This window comes from Myotis daubentonii, chromosome 19 (assembly GCF_963259705.1).
Source record: "Myotis daubentonii chromosome 19, mMyoDau2.1, whole genome shotgun sequence".
Lineage (NCBI taxonomy): Eukaryota > Metazoa > Chordata > Mammalia > Chiroptera > Vespertilionidae > Myotis > Myotis daubentonii.
This window is the reverse complement of record NC_081858.1, coordinates 19743238-19758126: the sequence shown is the minus strand read 5'-3', so window position 1 is coordinate 19758126 and position 14889 is coordinate 19743238. Positions and strand designations below refer to the sequence as shown.

Here is a 14889-nt window from a genome sequence, read left to right as displayed (position 1 = left end):
GTCTTGCTGCGTTCTCCAGCGACAGCAGGATAGATGGCCCAGCCCCGTGTGGGGACTGGTGTCTGCTTTGGTGTCGGTGATGCTTTCCAGGGCCCGGGGAAGCGCGGCAGGACTGTACCTGTAGGAAGCGGGCCTGGGACCACACAGGTAGGCGCCTGGAAATGACAAGGGTGGTGGCTGGGCTTCCCTGTTGAAAACCCAGGGAAGTTTATTCATACACTATAATGCCAATGTGAATGGAAGCGCAGTGAGGAGCCAACACAGGAAGCAGGTTTTGAGCCCAAACCATAGGTCACTAGTGCACTTCCTGCCAGAACAGGGGCAGCTGCAAAGCATATCTTTATTTTATCCAAGTATCACCTCATCCTCACCCCAAAAAAGATGAAGGAACGGGCAAAATATGATCAAATGATATAAAAGAAAAATCTGAACTTAAATTCAACAGCTCTGGGTTTGACCTGTGAATCTGTAACGTACCAACCACACACACCTTGGCCTGGGCACACGGCCTCTGTGCCTCAGTTTATTCCTGCATAAAATGAAGTTAACCTGCTTTGGGGGAGTATTGAAAAGGATCACACGGTGTAATCTAGGAGGGGCCTGGTACCTGGTAGACCCTGAGGGGTCATCTCAGCTTAATATGTAGATCCGAGGAAGCTGGAAAATTAGTTCAAGTTCTGAACGCTTAGCAGAAAGATAGCTGGTGGCCAGAGAAAGAGACAGTGAGGCAAAGATGAATTAAGTATATATTTTCTATTTCCCCATCTATTTGTGTTGGCTTTTGTTAGAGTTCCAAACTCTGGGGCATCTTGCTTGACAGACAAGAAGCATCTAATGCTCAGATGGGCAAAGGGACCGATTTGTCCCTGTTGGGCCTAAGTCACTGCCATGGTTCTTCAGGCTGACTCACAGGGAAAACAATACAAGCACGGGATTTACTAGATAAAGAGCCTTAAAACTATGAAGTCCCAAAATAAGAGAAATGAGGCCCAGAAAGATGAAGTAAGTTGCTCAGAGTTGCAAGTTAAGTCACAGAACTGAGAGTCATATTTAGTTCCTCCATTTCCAATTTAACATTTTTGCTACTGCACATATTTTTTTAAATATCTTTTTATTGATTTCAGAGAGGGAAATAGTAACATCAATGATGAGAGAGAATCATTGATCAGCTGCCTCCTGCATGCCTCACACTGGGGATTGAGCCCACAACCCAGGCATATGCCCTGACTGGGAATTGGACCGTGACCTCCTGGTTTATAGATGGATGCCTAACCACTGAGCAAGACCGGCTGGGCACTATAACATATATTTTGATGATTCAAAATATATTTTTCTGCTTTGAGAAGTATGATACAAATGCAACAGAAAGGGAGGTTTGAGCGCATACACACACGGGTCTGACTGACGACAGGGTACTGCTGGAGCAGGAGGTTGAGATGTACATGTGGAGTGGCAGATAGGGCAAGACCAGATACTCATACTGACACTTTCATCAATATGTCAGTTTTTAAAGTTTAGTGTAATTTCAGCTCCATTTAATCTTTGCAGATTTAAAGGTATCAGTAATGCAGGACAGATAGGGGCCCATTTTGTAGATGAGGAGGGAGGTTCAATGTTTTGCCCAAAGACTCACAGTCATTAATGGCAAAAAAATGAGGCAAGGGCAAGCTCTCTGGTCAGGAAGGAAGAGAGGCCTTTGCATGATGACGCTTGGCCTGCTTCTTTGGAGCATATTCTTGAGTGTTGGCAAAACCACAGGGACAGTTCTCCGCTCCATGTATCTCTGGAGTCCCTCAGGCTCCATCACCTTTAGGAACTACAAAACCATGTCCCATGTTCCACATACAACACTGAGTCAGTAACTCCTCACCAGTGTTGCCTGGGCCCTGGGAGTCCAAAGATATCAGTGTTTTATTGGCCTGGAACTTTAAACCACTGGGCTTTTTCTTTTTTTTTAAGATAAGTATAGGCACCCTAGCTGGGTTGGCTCAGTGGATAGAGCATCAGCCTGTGGACTGAAGGGTCTCAGGTTTGATTCTGGTCAAGGGCACATGCCCGAGTTGTGGGCTCAATCCCCAGTGTGGTGCGTGCAGGAGGCAGCCAGTCAATGATTCTATCTCATCATTGATGTTTCTATCTCTCCCTCATCCTTCCTCTCTGAAATCAATAAAAATATATATTTTTTAAAATAGATAAGTATAGGCAAGCAAAGAACAGAGGGGTTGACATGTGGAAGAGGCGACAGGGGTGGAGAACAAAGGAACACAGGAAAGGAGGCAGCTTTATCAACTCCAGCAGGCCTGGCCCCTGGCGGGCAGCGTGGAGGGACCAGCCACTTGCCTCTTTACAGTTCTAACTAAAAGGAGCATTCCAGAGGTGAATTAACATTTAAAAAGAATGTAAAAACTCAGAGCTGTTCTAATGATGATTAATGGAGAGCTATAAGGGGGCCATGACCTGCCTGTGTCATTAAATGGATTGGCAGGTTTCTGAGCATTAATTATAAATAGCCACAGGAGTTCTCCTGCTTCACACAATGAGGATAAACCCAAGTCTCTGCGAGAGAAAGAGAACGGAAAGCAAAAGGGAGAAAAGTTGGCCCGGGAGCTCCGGGCCTGCCTGTGGTGGGGTGGGGAGAAGGGAGAGGGAGAGAGCAGAGGGAATGAGATAAATGATAAATTAGACCCTGCCAGTCAATCACATTTTCTAAATGTTTTATGTCCCAAAAGCTATAAAAGCAATATTCCTTTCTGCCCTTATTGGAACCATTTCTGTACAGCAATCACATCCGTTTCCTTGGGGATTGCAAGGAAAATGTGCTTTGCCTTTTCTTTTTATATTTACTCTCCAGCCTGCAACCAAGGAAGGGTCAAAGTCCGCATACAAATGGGCAGGACAGTGACCTGGCGACCAGGACGGGTGGGCAGGGGTTGTGAGAGGAGGGGCCTGGGGCCCTGGCCCCGAGGAGGCCCACGGGAAAGTCCACAGCAGAAGAGCCTTGGGTTCTGTGCTGGCACAGACCCAACCACCCCAGGTCGGATATAACATACAGTGTGGCCTCAGCAGACAGTGTGCTGACTCCATAGACTGCAAGCAGCATGAGGGCAAGGATGGGTAGATCTGGGCATCACCAGAACCGGCAGCAGGGCCTGGCCCAGCATAGTCCCCTGTCAATGTCTGTAGAATGAGGGAGTGAAGGAAGGAGTAAACAGGCACATTTATCCATGGCTCAGGATGCACAGCAGACCTCATTTGACACACCTGGGCTCCGCAGAACCCTCTGGCAGCTGGGTGGTCAGGTAATGATCACCTCCTTCATGCAGAAGCCCTTCTTTGGCTCTGAGATGCTGTGATAGCAGCTTTGCTCCTAACCTGCTCTTTGAAACCCCACTCAGACTCACTGCATCTTGGAGCTGGAAGGGAACCCAGAGAGGGGAAGAGACTGGCCCAAAGTCACCCAGCTACCTAGTTTAAGAGCCAACACTGGGTCCCTTCTAAGCACCGTACCTCTCTCCCTCTCCCCTTCACCCCCAAAGAAGTTGGAAAAGCAATGGGGACCTGTGAGAGCTGTGTCAGGTGAAGGCTGGGCAGGGAGGGGGCTGATCTCCCTGACAGGCAACATGACTCCTTTGGGTTTTGGTTATTAGCTGTGGGGGAGAAGAGAAAAAAGAGGGTAGGCCAGAAAGGAGAGAGAGAGAGAGAGAGAGAGAGAGAGAGAGAGAGAGAGAGAGAGAGAGAGAGAGGTATCAGAGAGAAGATATGAGAAAAAGAATCCCCAAAGTAGGATTTGGGATAATGGATAGTCCCGGATGATGTTATATTTTTTGTGTGTCGTTATTTTTCACGGCAAGGCTTTCTTGTGCAGGTCATTATTTTAGCTGATTGGAAAATGGTGTTGAAAGTCCTGCTTCTCTGGTACAGTTTTCTTCATATCCTATTAGTTGCAATACAATTACAGAGAATACATCAATTCCTGGCCTGCCTGCCGCCACTGCTGCCGGAGCCGCCTATTAAAAAGAGGTCTTATTAATGGAATTGTACATCCAGGATTAATCGGCTTGCATTGGCCATTTACATTTCTCATTCCACAAGCACTTTTGTTTGCTTAATAGGCTGAAGGGGGTAGGAAATGACACAAGAAAAGCTTCTTCCAATTGCCAGGCGTATCACTGGTGGATTTAATGTCCCCTCCTCCTTTCATCCTGAAGGGCCGCCCTGGGATCAGATCTGGCACTTGCTGGCCTGCCACTGGGGAAAAGCTAGGCGGCAGGGAAATGCTGGTTGGTGGCTAGAGCAGGAAGGGAGGCGGGTGGAGAGGGAGGCCTGGCCCAGGGAAGGAACACAGGCTCCTGGTCTGTGCCCTCTGAGTGGTGGGCAGCAGGGAGGCCCAGGAGGCAGGATGCCTGAGGGAGGTCAGGGTGGGGAGGGAGGGAGTTGACCTGCATTAATGGGATGGATGCACCCTCCCCCTTTGCTCTGAGTGGCTTCTGCAAATTGTCTATTATAGGGCTGAATGGTTAATCCACAGAGCCCTCCATCATTTCCCACTTATGGCTTAGTGGGTTCCAGGTCTCTCTTGAACTAGGCCAGCAAGGCACAATTTAACATGAAGGGAGTGTTTGGGGGTGAGGGGGAGAGGAGATGAGGAAATCTCACAGGTCCACTGGGAATTCTTCCTGGGCACATGGGCAACATAAAACTGAGGGCTTGGGTTCCTTTTCAGAACTCAGGGAAGGGAACTTAAGGGGATCGAGGCAGAGTTCAGGGAATCCCGGGTCCGGGAGACAGGGCCAGCCCCTCGGAGTGGTTGTGGGCCAGCACACGAGCATCCCTGGCTGCAGGGTGGAGAGGAAAGTAGGGCAGAGGGAGGCAAGGCTGCTGCAGGCTCTGCCTTACCCACTGGCCTCTGGAGAGTGCGGGTAACTGCACTTAACCAAGTGAGTGCGGCAGGGCCCCTCCCCGCACACAGGCCTGCAGGGAGTTCCCTGGGATATCAGAGCTGTAGGCACCTCAGGGAAAAGCCACTGGCTGGGGGGAGACCTTGGACCTCTTAAGTAATCCCTATCTCCAGAGAATTTGGCTTTTCAAGAGTAGGATGGGGACTGAGAGGAAAGGCACAGGTCAGTTCGACCACTGGGTGGGGCTTTAGCCTAACCATCTGGAAGGAGGTCTATGTGGTGATGGACAGGGGATGGATCTCCAACCCCGGGCAGGAGGCAGGCTTCCCACCAGGGCCAGGCGCCCACCTGACTACTCTCCTCCTGTCCTCTCTTCAACCTGCTCCAAAGGTGATCCTTCTAAAAGCTCATCCTTCCACAGCGATGCTATACTGAATTTGCTTTTTCTTTTGTCTCTGGCAGGCTGGCTTCCCCCTTGACCCAGGGAGGTCAAGGGCAGACGTGATGGACAGCTGAGGCCTTGGAAGCCAGGGCTCTGTGGGTAACTGGAGGGCTCCAGTCTCTGGGCTGGCATGGCCTGGGCGCAGAGCCTATGGATGTTGAAGCGCATAATATACAGTGACTTTTCCCTTTAATGGGATTTTTCTAGACCACTAGGAGAAAAAGATTCCATTAACGACACTACAAAGGCCTCTACTTATTAGTATTTTAGAATAGTGGCAAAACATTTTGTGAATCTAATTATTGCTGACAAATATGAAAATTGAAATCAAAGTTAAATTTTCAGCTACAGTGCCTCTTATGCCACTCTCTGACTTCGCTGATTGCATCGACGCATTTATTCTTCCAGCAGTTTCAGCAGAAGATTGGCTATTTTCCCTCTTCCCTAATACCGCTTGCTTCCTCCACACCCCCACTCTCTCACTGGCCGGGACCCTATATATTTTGAAGCATTAAATCTGACATATTCATCTTGGCGGCTGGCACAAGCTAACCAACCTCATGTTTACCTGTCAGCTATAGAAGCGGCCTGAGCAGGGGGCTGGGGCAGCCGCACCTCACTCCCTACCCTCTCTCCTCCCACCCCCAGTCCTAGCCTTCTTTTTTCAGATAAAAGTCATTTGACTGATTTCAAATTCCTCCTGATATCAGGGCAGAAAAAAAAAAAAGGCTTGTCAACACCTTTCTTTCTTTTCCCCTATTAAGCATACTGTAAAAATCAATCCCTTTTGTCACTTCTCTCTGCTTGCGAGAATGTTTAATGGATGTCAGGGGAGCTAATGATCGCTGGGAGAAAATTCATTTCAGATTTGCTATTTATAAAGTACTCAGTGCTCAGGTGGGAAATTAACATGAGGAAGGAGCCGGTGGGCGGGGGAGCGACCGATGTATAGAAGAGCTGGGGCCCTGCCAGACTGGCAGTTGCCACCTTCGTGTAGGTGGCACGCAAGGCATTCTGGGGCCAAGGGGACACATGTGTCAGAGACACTGTGTGGGATCCTGAAAAGAGTACAGGTTCAGGAGACACCCAGACCTTCGCAAGTTGACCTTGCTGAGCCAAACTTATCCCAGCAATACAATCACACCGAGGAGGCCTAGCTCACAGGGTTGTGGAAAGGATTGGCTACAATATAACACATAAAACTTTGACCAGGGCCTGGCCCTGACGACTGGTGCATGGTTAATAAACATGAACTTCCTTCCCACGGCCCCATGGCCCCTGCAGGGATCAGGACAGGGCGGGTCAGCACAGAACTGCTCCAGGACCTGGAAGAGGCCACGGTGCGCTCACACTCGAGCCCACATAGCCATGAGCATCAGCGGGCACCTTCAGCATCCAGGTGATCCCATGAGCCTGTGGTTCTCAAACTTGAGCGACCATAGCCAGTGTCAGAATCTCCCCTAGGGCCGTGGTCGGCAAACTGCGGCTCGCGAGCCACATGCGGCTCTTTGGCCCCTTGAGTGTGGCTCTTCCACAAAATACCACGTGCGGGCGCGCATGTACAGTGCGATTGAGACTTCGTGGCCCATGCGCAGAAGTCGGTATTTTGTGGAAGAGCCACGCTCAAAGGTCAAAGAGCCGCATGTGGTTCGCGAGCCGCAGTTTGCTGACCACTGCGGCCTAGGGCTTCTTAAACTCAGACTGCCTGCCTCACTTTAGAGTTGCTGGGAGTCTGTAGCTCTGGGGGTGGGCTTTAGAATCTACATTTCTGACAAGTTCCAGGCTGGGCGGATGCTGCTGGTCTGGGAGCACACTTTCACCACTGAGGTTGACAGACAACGGAACTGTCCCCTGAAATTCCACCATCCAACCAGCGCCTCCAGATACAGCCAGTGCTTCCCCACCAGCCCTCACCCCCCACCTTCCAACCCCCACCCCCCTCCAACCAGTACAGACTCAGAATTTTTGAAGCAACTCACTAAACATTAGTTAATTCGCTGCCAAATTGTACATTCCGGCTCAGTGAGGCGAGTGCTGCGGTTAATCTGGTTTGCTTCCATGGGAAACCAAGCCTCAGTTTCCCCTCTGCATAGTCGGTGCCTCCCCTGCTCAGATGGATCAACTTGGCTGCTGCTCCAGAAAGTTCTCTGGGCTGCACACGGAGCTGCAGGTCAGAGAGCCCTGGGTCCCCCTCGCCATTCTAGTCCTCCCTCCCTGGCCTGCTCGCCAATACTTCTGTTATAGCTGGATTAACTGCAAATCTCCTTTGATCGCTCACTCAGGGTTGAAACAGACAACCTGTTGCCACGTGTTTGATTGCTGCGTCCCAGGGGAGTTCCTGTTTGTAATGCAGCCAGTTACTGTACAGGGGCACGCCATGCAGGCAGCCGTTGAGCTGCTAATTCATTGTCTACAAGGTTGCTTTTCGGGTTCTGATTTTTCAATAACGGGCTTCTCGGGACGCCTTTAAGCTTCAGAAATAAGCCGAAAACTGCTTTTCAGGTCACTTATAGAAACACACCTGAGTCGGGAGGGGGAAAGGGACTAGTTTTAGGAGTTATTCCTGGGGCTCTGGAGCCTTGGTGGATGGCATGCTCGCTGCAGGTCTGGAGGCACAGTGGGAAGTGGGCCGGCTTGCAGACACCCTGACACGGAGGCCAGTGAGGAATCCTGACGTGTCGCCTGACGCCCGGCTGCTGCTTCCCCGAGGCTGGGCGGGTATTCTGGGCACCAGCAAAATGTCCTGTCAGCAAGCCGCTCCCTCCGCTGCATTTTGTTAGGAAGCCTGCCATTCCTTCTCTAGTCGCTGCCCCACAGTCCCACCCTCTGAGGGGGCATCATGTCACCAAGGACAGGGAAGGAAGTGGCTGTGAGAGCCCTGCCCCAGGGCTTGCTCCACATCTCTCTCACCGGGCATGCACTTTCAGTGTCTGGGCCATAGTAGGTGCTCAGTTATTTCTTTATTTTTTTAAATATATTTTTTATTGTTGATGGTATTACAGATATCTCTCATGATCCCTTTCTTTCCCCCCCTCCTCCCAGCTCCTACCTACCCGCTCCCCAGGTCTTCACTCCCCTATTGCCAGTGTTCATGGGCTATGCATGTAAGCACATACATTCTTCTCACCCCCCAATCCCACATCCAGGTATGTCAGTCTGTTCCATGCCAGTTATTTCAACTGATAAGGGGAGGAACTTTCTGGCATTGGGCCACTTTCCACCACCATCTCCTCTCTTCCAAATGCAGATTTCACAAATAATCCGATCAGCCAGAAAGAGCAGCCATTCCGTTTCTGCCCTGCCAAATCATATACTTCCCCAAGAAAGAGTAAAAAAAAAAAAAACTATTCAAACTTACTTCTACCTTTCAGGCACCTGATTCTGATCAGACTATTGCCCTTAAAGACCTAACATTAAGAACAAAAGTCAGGTTCCAGATAAAAAGAGAACAAATAAAACAAAAATGCCCCAGTTAAGTTTAAATTTCAGATAAATAACAAACAAGGTTTTAGTATAAGTCCTGGTTCTCAGAATGTAGTGCCAATCACCTGAAGGGCATCTTTTTGTTTTGCTTTGTTTTGTTTTTTTGTTAATCTTCTCATGAGGAATTTTTCCCATTGCCTTTTTTCTTAGAAAGGGAGTGGAAGAGAGGGAGGGAGGGAGGGAGAGAAACACTGATGTGAGAGAGGCATTTCAATTGGTTGCCTCTGAAGGTGCCCCAACCAAGGCCAGGGATCAAACCTGCAACCCAGGGCCGTGCCCTTAACTGGGAATTGAACCCAAGACCCTTTGGTTCAGGGGGCTGACACTCTAACCACTTAGCACACTGGCCAGCGCCTGAAGGGCTTCTTGAAAGGCAGGCAGCTGCAAGTCAGGAGAGTCCACGCTTTCTGGTTCAGTGGCCACACTTGGACAGCCACGACTCTAACCACGTTATGTGGCACAGACCCCTTCCTCTCTCCCTAATGCAGATGAAACAGGGAAATGGCTGGGAGGGATCCATATGAAGGCTGGGTAGAGAGATGGGGAGTTAGAGTAGGTCTCAAAACACTTGTCTACTTTTTTAGCCTTTTTTATTCTTGCCTGGCCTTATATATGCCGTCCCCTCAACATGAAAGCAGGTGTGTACAGTGTTGCACTGTGCTGATCCCGTGGGAAAGGTGTTACCAGCAGACAGGGCATCAGTACTGGAGTCCGTGTTCAGGGCCAGTGTCCAGGATGAGAGAGGCAACATGAAGAGGATGCTGAGAGACAGAGCAGGAGAGAGGCTGGGCAAGAGAGGGAAGGAAGTTCTGTGTGCCGAGGTAAGGAACTTGGGCTTTATCCTGAAAACTAGTGAACGTTTTAAGTAGAAGGCTAAGGTGACAAAAGGTGGGGGTTGTTTAGCAAGATCATTAATGACTGGCAATATGGAAGCTGGCAGCAGGAGACCTATGAAGAGGCAGCCTTTATCCAGTAAGCAGTGATTTAACCTCAAATGAGACCGTGGCAAAGGCAGGAGAGGAGAAGCAGACCGTGGGGAGCGTTCACAGGCAGAATTGAACCAAGTTGGTAAGTGAGTGTAGCAGGAGGATGAGAGGGAGGGGAGGAGCCCGGGATGACCCCAATGGGGAGGTGCATCACTAATATCCATGCTGTTCACAACACCTTGCAGAATTGTTGGCTTTTGCTTCTTTGATATATATCAAGTCACAGTTTCACAAAAATAATTCAATTAAACAGGAAACTACATTCCAAGGAAGTTTAAATATCCCATTTTATAGATGAGAAAAAATGAAGGCTTCAGGGGGGAAAAAAACCCACCCAAAAACACTAAATCCAAAAAGCTAGAGTTAATCATAGAACCGGAATGAGAACAGGACATTCTGATTGTTGTAGGGATCAACAAATACATTTGCTATAAATACTCTGTGTAAGCTGTAAAACTATCTGTCATTCCTTTGGGAGTTGACTTAAGAAAGGAGTTGGCAATGAGCTTTGAGCATGCTCAGGGCATGATCTGCTATCTTCTCTAAATGGTAGGGCCGGAACCAGAAAAAGAGATGGAAAAATCAGGCAGGGTAGATCATATTGTATCTTAAAAGGCCAGAGAAAAAAGAATGCCACGAGGAGAGAAGTGATTAATGCTGCGTGGACACTTTCTGATGTACGAGTCAGCTCTTTTGCTCCCTATTCAAGTAACTTTTTCAGTTCTTTCCTGCTTTATGAAAAGCTAGTCTATAGAGTTGTGGACACACACATAAACCTGTACACACGTGTGTGCAAACACACGCCTTCCTTGAATTATGCACAGAGAAAAAAAAAAAAGCCATCAAATTCAAACTCCTTCAACTTCCTGCCACCAAGCTTAAACTTTTACCTGAATCCATGCCACACTAAGGACAGCTAATTGTCTCTCTCTCTTTTTAATGTTTTTCTTTATTGGGACAAAATATACATAACATAAAACTTACCATCTTAACCATTTTTTAGCCTTCTCTCCAAAACTTCTGTTATATTTGGATTAACTGCAAATCTCCTTTGATCTCTACTCTCTGTGGAAACAGACAACCTGTTGCCACGTGTCTGATTACTGCCTCCCAGGGGAATTCCTGTCGGTAATACAGCAGTTACTGTACACTGGCATTCCACGCAGTGGCATTAAGTACATCCACACTGTTGTGCAACTACCATCACTATCCATCTCTACAACTTTTCATCATCCCAAGCAAAAACTCTGCATCCATTAAATTATCACTCCCCATTCTTGCTCCCCCCAGCCCCTGGTAAGTCCTCTCCTTTCTGTCCCTTGAATTTGCCTATTCCAGGGACACCAAATAAGTGGAAGCATACACTGTTTGGCCTTTTGTGTCTAACTTATTTCACTTAGCGTAATGTTGTCAAGATTCAATCATGTTGTAGCATGTATCAGAACTTCATGAAGGTGATTAATGTTTGACTGTATGTGCAGACCACATTTTGTTCATTCATTGGATACATGGGTTGCTCTACCTTTTGGCTGTTGTAAATAATGTTGCTAGGAACATTGGTGTACAAATATCTGTTGAGTCTCCTTTCAAATTTTAAGGGTATATACCTAGAATTATACTAGTACTTATGGGATCATATAGTAATTCTTTGTGTTATTTATTGCAAAACCACTAAACTATTTCCCACAGTGGTTACACCACTAACATTCCCAGAAGCAATGTACAAATGTTCCAATTCACTTCCCCACAGTCTTGCCAACATATGATATATACACATATTTAAAATAATAATCATCCTAATTGATGTAAAGTGGTATCTCATTATGGTTTTGATCTGCATTTCCTTAATGACTGTAGATGTTGAAAACCAATGGTTAGATGCCCCAAAGTAGACATCTTAATCATATGTGCGTCCTCTGGGCCTATGGACAGACCTTCTCCATCCTCATCAGGGGGAGCTCTAACTGTCCCTCCTTTCATACAACATGATAGCTGTCTCTTAATATTCATCCTCCCTTTCTTCCATGGTGATAGGCCCCTAAATTTGTCTGGGCAGGTGCTCAGCCAAAGTGGATAACACCTCCCCCTTCCCTGGCATTGACATGTGGCAATGTGACCTGGCTCTGGCAGAGGGGATGTGACATAGAGTGCCACGTGAGGGCTCTCAGGAAGAAACCTTCCTTAGGAGACAGGACACCTGTGCATTCTGCCCCTTCTCCCTGCTCTCCTCTTGCATCCCCCTGCCTGGCACACAGATATTGTCATCTTAGACCACAGAATCAAGGCCACGTACAACAGACCCAAACCACAGAAAGACCAGGGTCCCGGGGTCTGGGGCCACCATATCGGCCATGAACAAAGCGGAGTATTATTTTAACCAGAAAGATAACTCTCTATCTTATTTAAACCTCTTTTGTTGTGTAATTTTTGTCATTTGCAGCTGAATCCAGTCATAATGGATATTCCCAATCATGTTCTTTCTTCCTTATTTAGCTAGTAATGGAATTGGTCTTGGTCTTTCTCCTTCTCTTCCAGAGTCATTGTCTACCTGTGCTCAAGAATCATGACTCCTCCCCTCCCCTCAGGCTTTCACATCGCCTGAGGAACCTCCCTTGGCCAGTCATCTCCTATGTCAGCGGTTCTCAACCTGTGGGTTGAGACCTCTTTTGGGGGTCGAACGACCCTTTCACAGGGGTCGCCTAAGACCATCGGAAAACATATATAATTACATATTGTTTTTGTGATTAATCACTATGCTTTAATTATGTTCAATTTATAACAATGAAATTGGGGTCGCCACAACATGAGGAACTGTATTCAAGGGTCTCGGCATTAGGAAGGTTGAGAACCACTGGCCTATGTCTTCCTTTCATGCTTCTGCTTTATTAGCTGCCGCCCAGGAGCATTTAAAGAGTTATTTCCTATCTAAAACACAACAACAGTCTCTCCAACTGCAACTCCCCCTTGTCTTTCTACTGTCTCCCTTTCTTTACAAAAGCTAAAAATTGAAATAATTATCTAAATGTTTTATATCCTCACCCCACCCTACGTCTATTCCCCCCAATGCTATGACTCCACCCCACAAAACTCTTCTCCCAAGGGGGCAGAGATAGTCTCGTTGCTAAGTATAACCTTACTTGATCCCCCAGCAACATTTTGTTTTGTTTTTGTTTGTTTTTTAATCCTCACCCAAGGATATTTTTTCATTTTTTTTTTTTTTTAGAGAGGGTGGAAGAGAGAGGGAAAGACAGAGAGAAATAATTGATGTGAGACACATCGATTGGTTGCCTCCTGCACAAGCCCAGACCTGGCCTGGGCAGGGGTGGAGCCTGCAATTCAGAATCAAACCCAGGACCCTTTCTGACATCCTATCCATTGAGCCAAACAGGCTAGGGCAAGGGTGGGCAAACTTTTTGACTTGAGGGCCACAATGGGTTCTTAAACTGGACCGGAGGGCCGGAACAAAAGCATGGATGGAGTGTTTGTGTGAACTAATATAAATTCAAAGTAAACATCATTACATAAAAGGGTACTGTCCTTTTTTATTTTTTAGTTTTGTTCATTTCAAACGGGCCGGATTCGGCCCGCGGGCCGTAGTTTGCCCACGGCTGGGCTAGGGCCTCCCAGCAGCATTTGATGCTTCTACTGCTCCTGCCTTCCTCGAGCAAAGCCCTTGACCTGCATGGCATCATGCTCTCCTGCTTTTCCTCCTATGTGTTTAGCCGATTTTTGCCAATGGTCCTTCCAAATATTCTTCTCTTTCCAATCTTTAAATACTAGTGGCCTGCCCTCATTTCTCTTAATATACTCTCTACTCTCTTCATGGGTAAGTAACGGTATCTGTTGAAGACCATCTTTGTTCAAGTTCAGACATCTCTCCACAGTTCCAGATCCAACTTCATCCAGCCAACTTCATATGCAAGAGCTTCTTGTCTAGCTGTCACCTTCAAATCCATAATGACCCAGATCGCATTCACCACAATCTCTCTCAAACACCCCTGGGTGCCATTTACTGAGAAACTACAAGTCCTCTTTCATCTCCCTTTGTCACTTACTACCCTCTTCCCTCCCCAACTCCAAGTCATACTCTTTACCTCTCAAACTCTCTAATACTCCCATCTCTCTTCATCTCTGCAACTCTCACCTGGTTACCTCAAGCCTTGCCTCTATTCTTGGCTTCTTAACATTCATTTCCCACACTGTAACTAGAGTAAGATTTTAACATTTTTCACTAACCCAAAGCATGCTATCTGACCATTAAAACTGCAAATATGATCATATTACTATCTGGCTTACAACCCTTTAAAACATTTCCCTTTCTTCAGTATAACATTTTTAAGAATTACTGCAAGGCCATTCAAGTTCTAACCTCTGCCTACACCTCTACCTACATCTCTTGTCTTTTTACCTACAACTTCTTCTCTTCCCTTTGAGACCCCCAAACCACACAAATGCACCCAATCTAGCCAGAATGGATATTGGATTCTTAAATTCCTACCATGCTTTCCTACCCCGAGGTGTTGGACTATGCAGTTTCCTCCATTGTAACAGTAATTTCTCCTCCTTCCTGATTCAATCCAGGCACCTTTGTGTCTTGATTTTAACATCTCTTCCTTCTAGAACAGTGGTTCTCAACCTTCCTAATGCCACAACCCTTTAATACAGTTCCTTCATGTTGTGGTGACCCCCAATTTCATTGTTACAAATTGAACATAATGAAAGCATAGTGATTAATCATAAAACAATATGTAATTATATATGTGTTTTCCAATGGTCTTAGTCGACCCCTGTGAAAGGGTCGTTCGACCCCCAAAGGGGTCGCGACCCACAGGTTGAGAACCGCTGTTCTAGAAGATTTCCCTGACCTGAAAAATCTTCTAGAAGCTGCCATAGCAAACATGACTTGTTTCTACCCCAGCACTTACCATGTTGTATTAAATTGTTGACTTCACTGAGTGTAAGAACTATGTCTTGTTGTTTATGGTTGGTATACAGTACAGTCTGAATAAATCATTCTGAAGTGGATGAAATATAAGTGCAAGTAAGAGCTTGGCCATGCCCTTGGATCTATTATGTTGCT

At 47.1% G+C, this 14889-nt stretch overlaps 1 protein-coding gene and 1 non-coding gene across 2 annotated transcripts in view; both read right to left on the bottom strand.

The window, feature by feature from the left end:
• Window positions 1-14889, bottom strand: part of NTM (neurotrimin) — an 858055-nt gene that overhangs the window by 829212 nt on the left and 13954 nt on the right. The window lies entirely within an intron of this gene.
• Window positions 11672-11796, bottom strand: LOC132222350 (U6atac minor spliceosomal RNA). The gene has a single exon (XR_009450210.1). It is a non-coding gene; the product is annotated as a U6atac minor spliceosomal RNA (small nuclear RNA).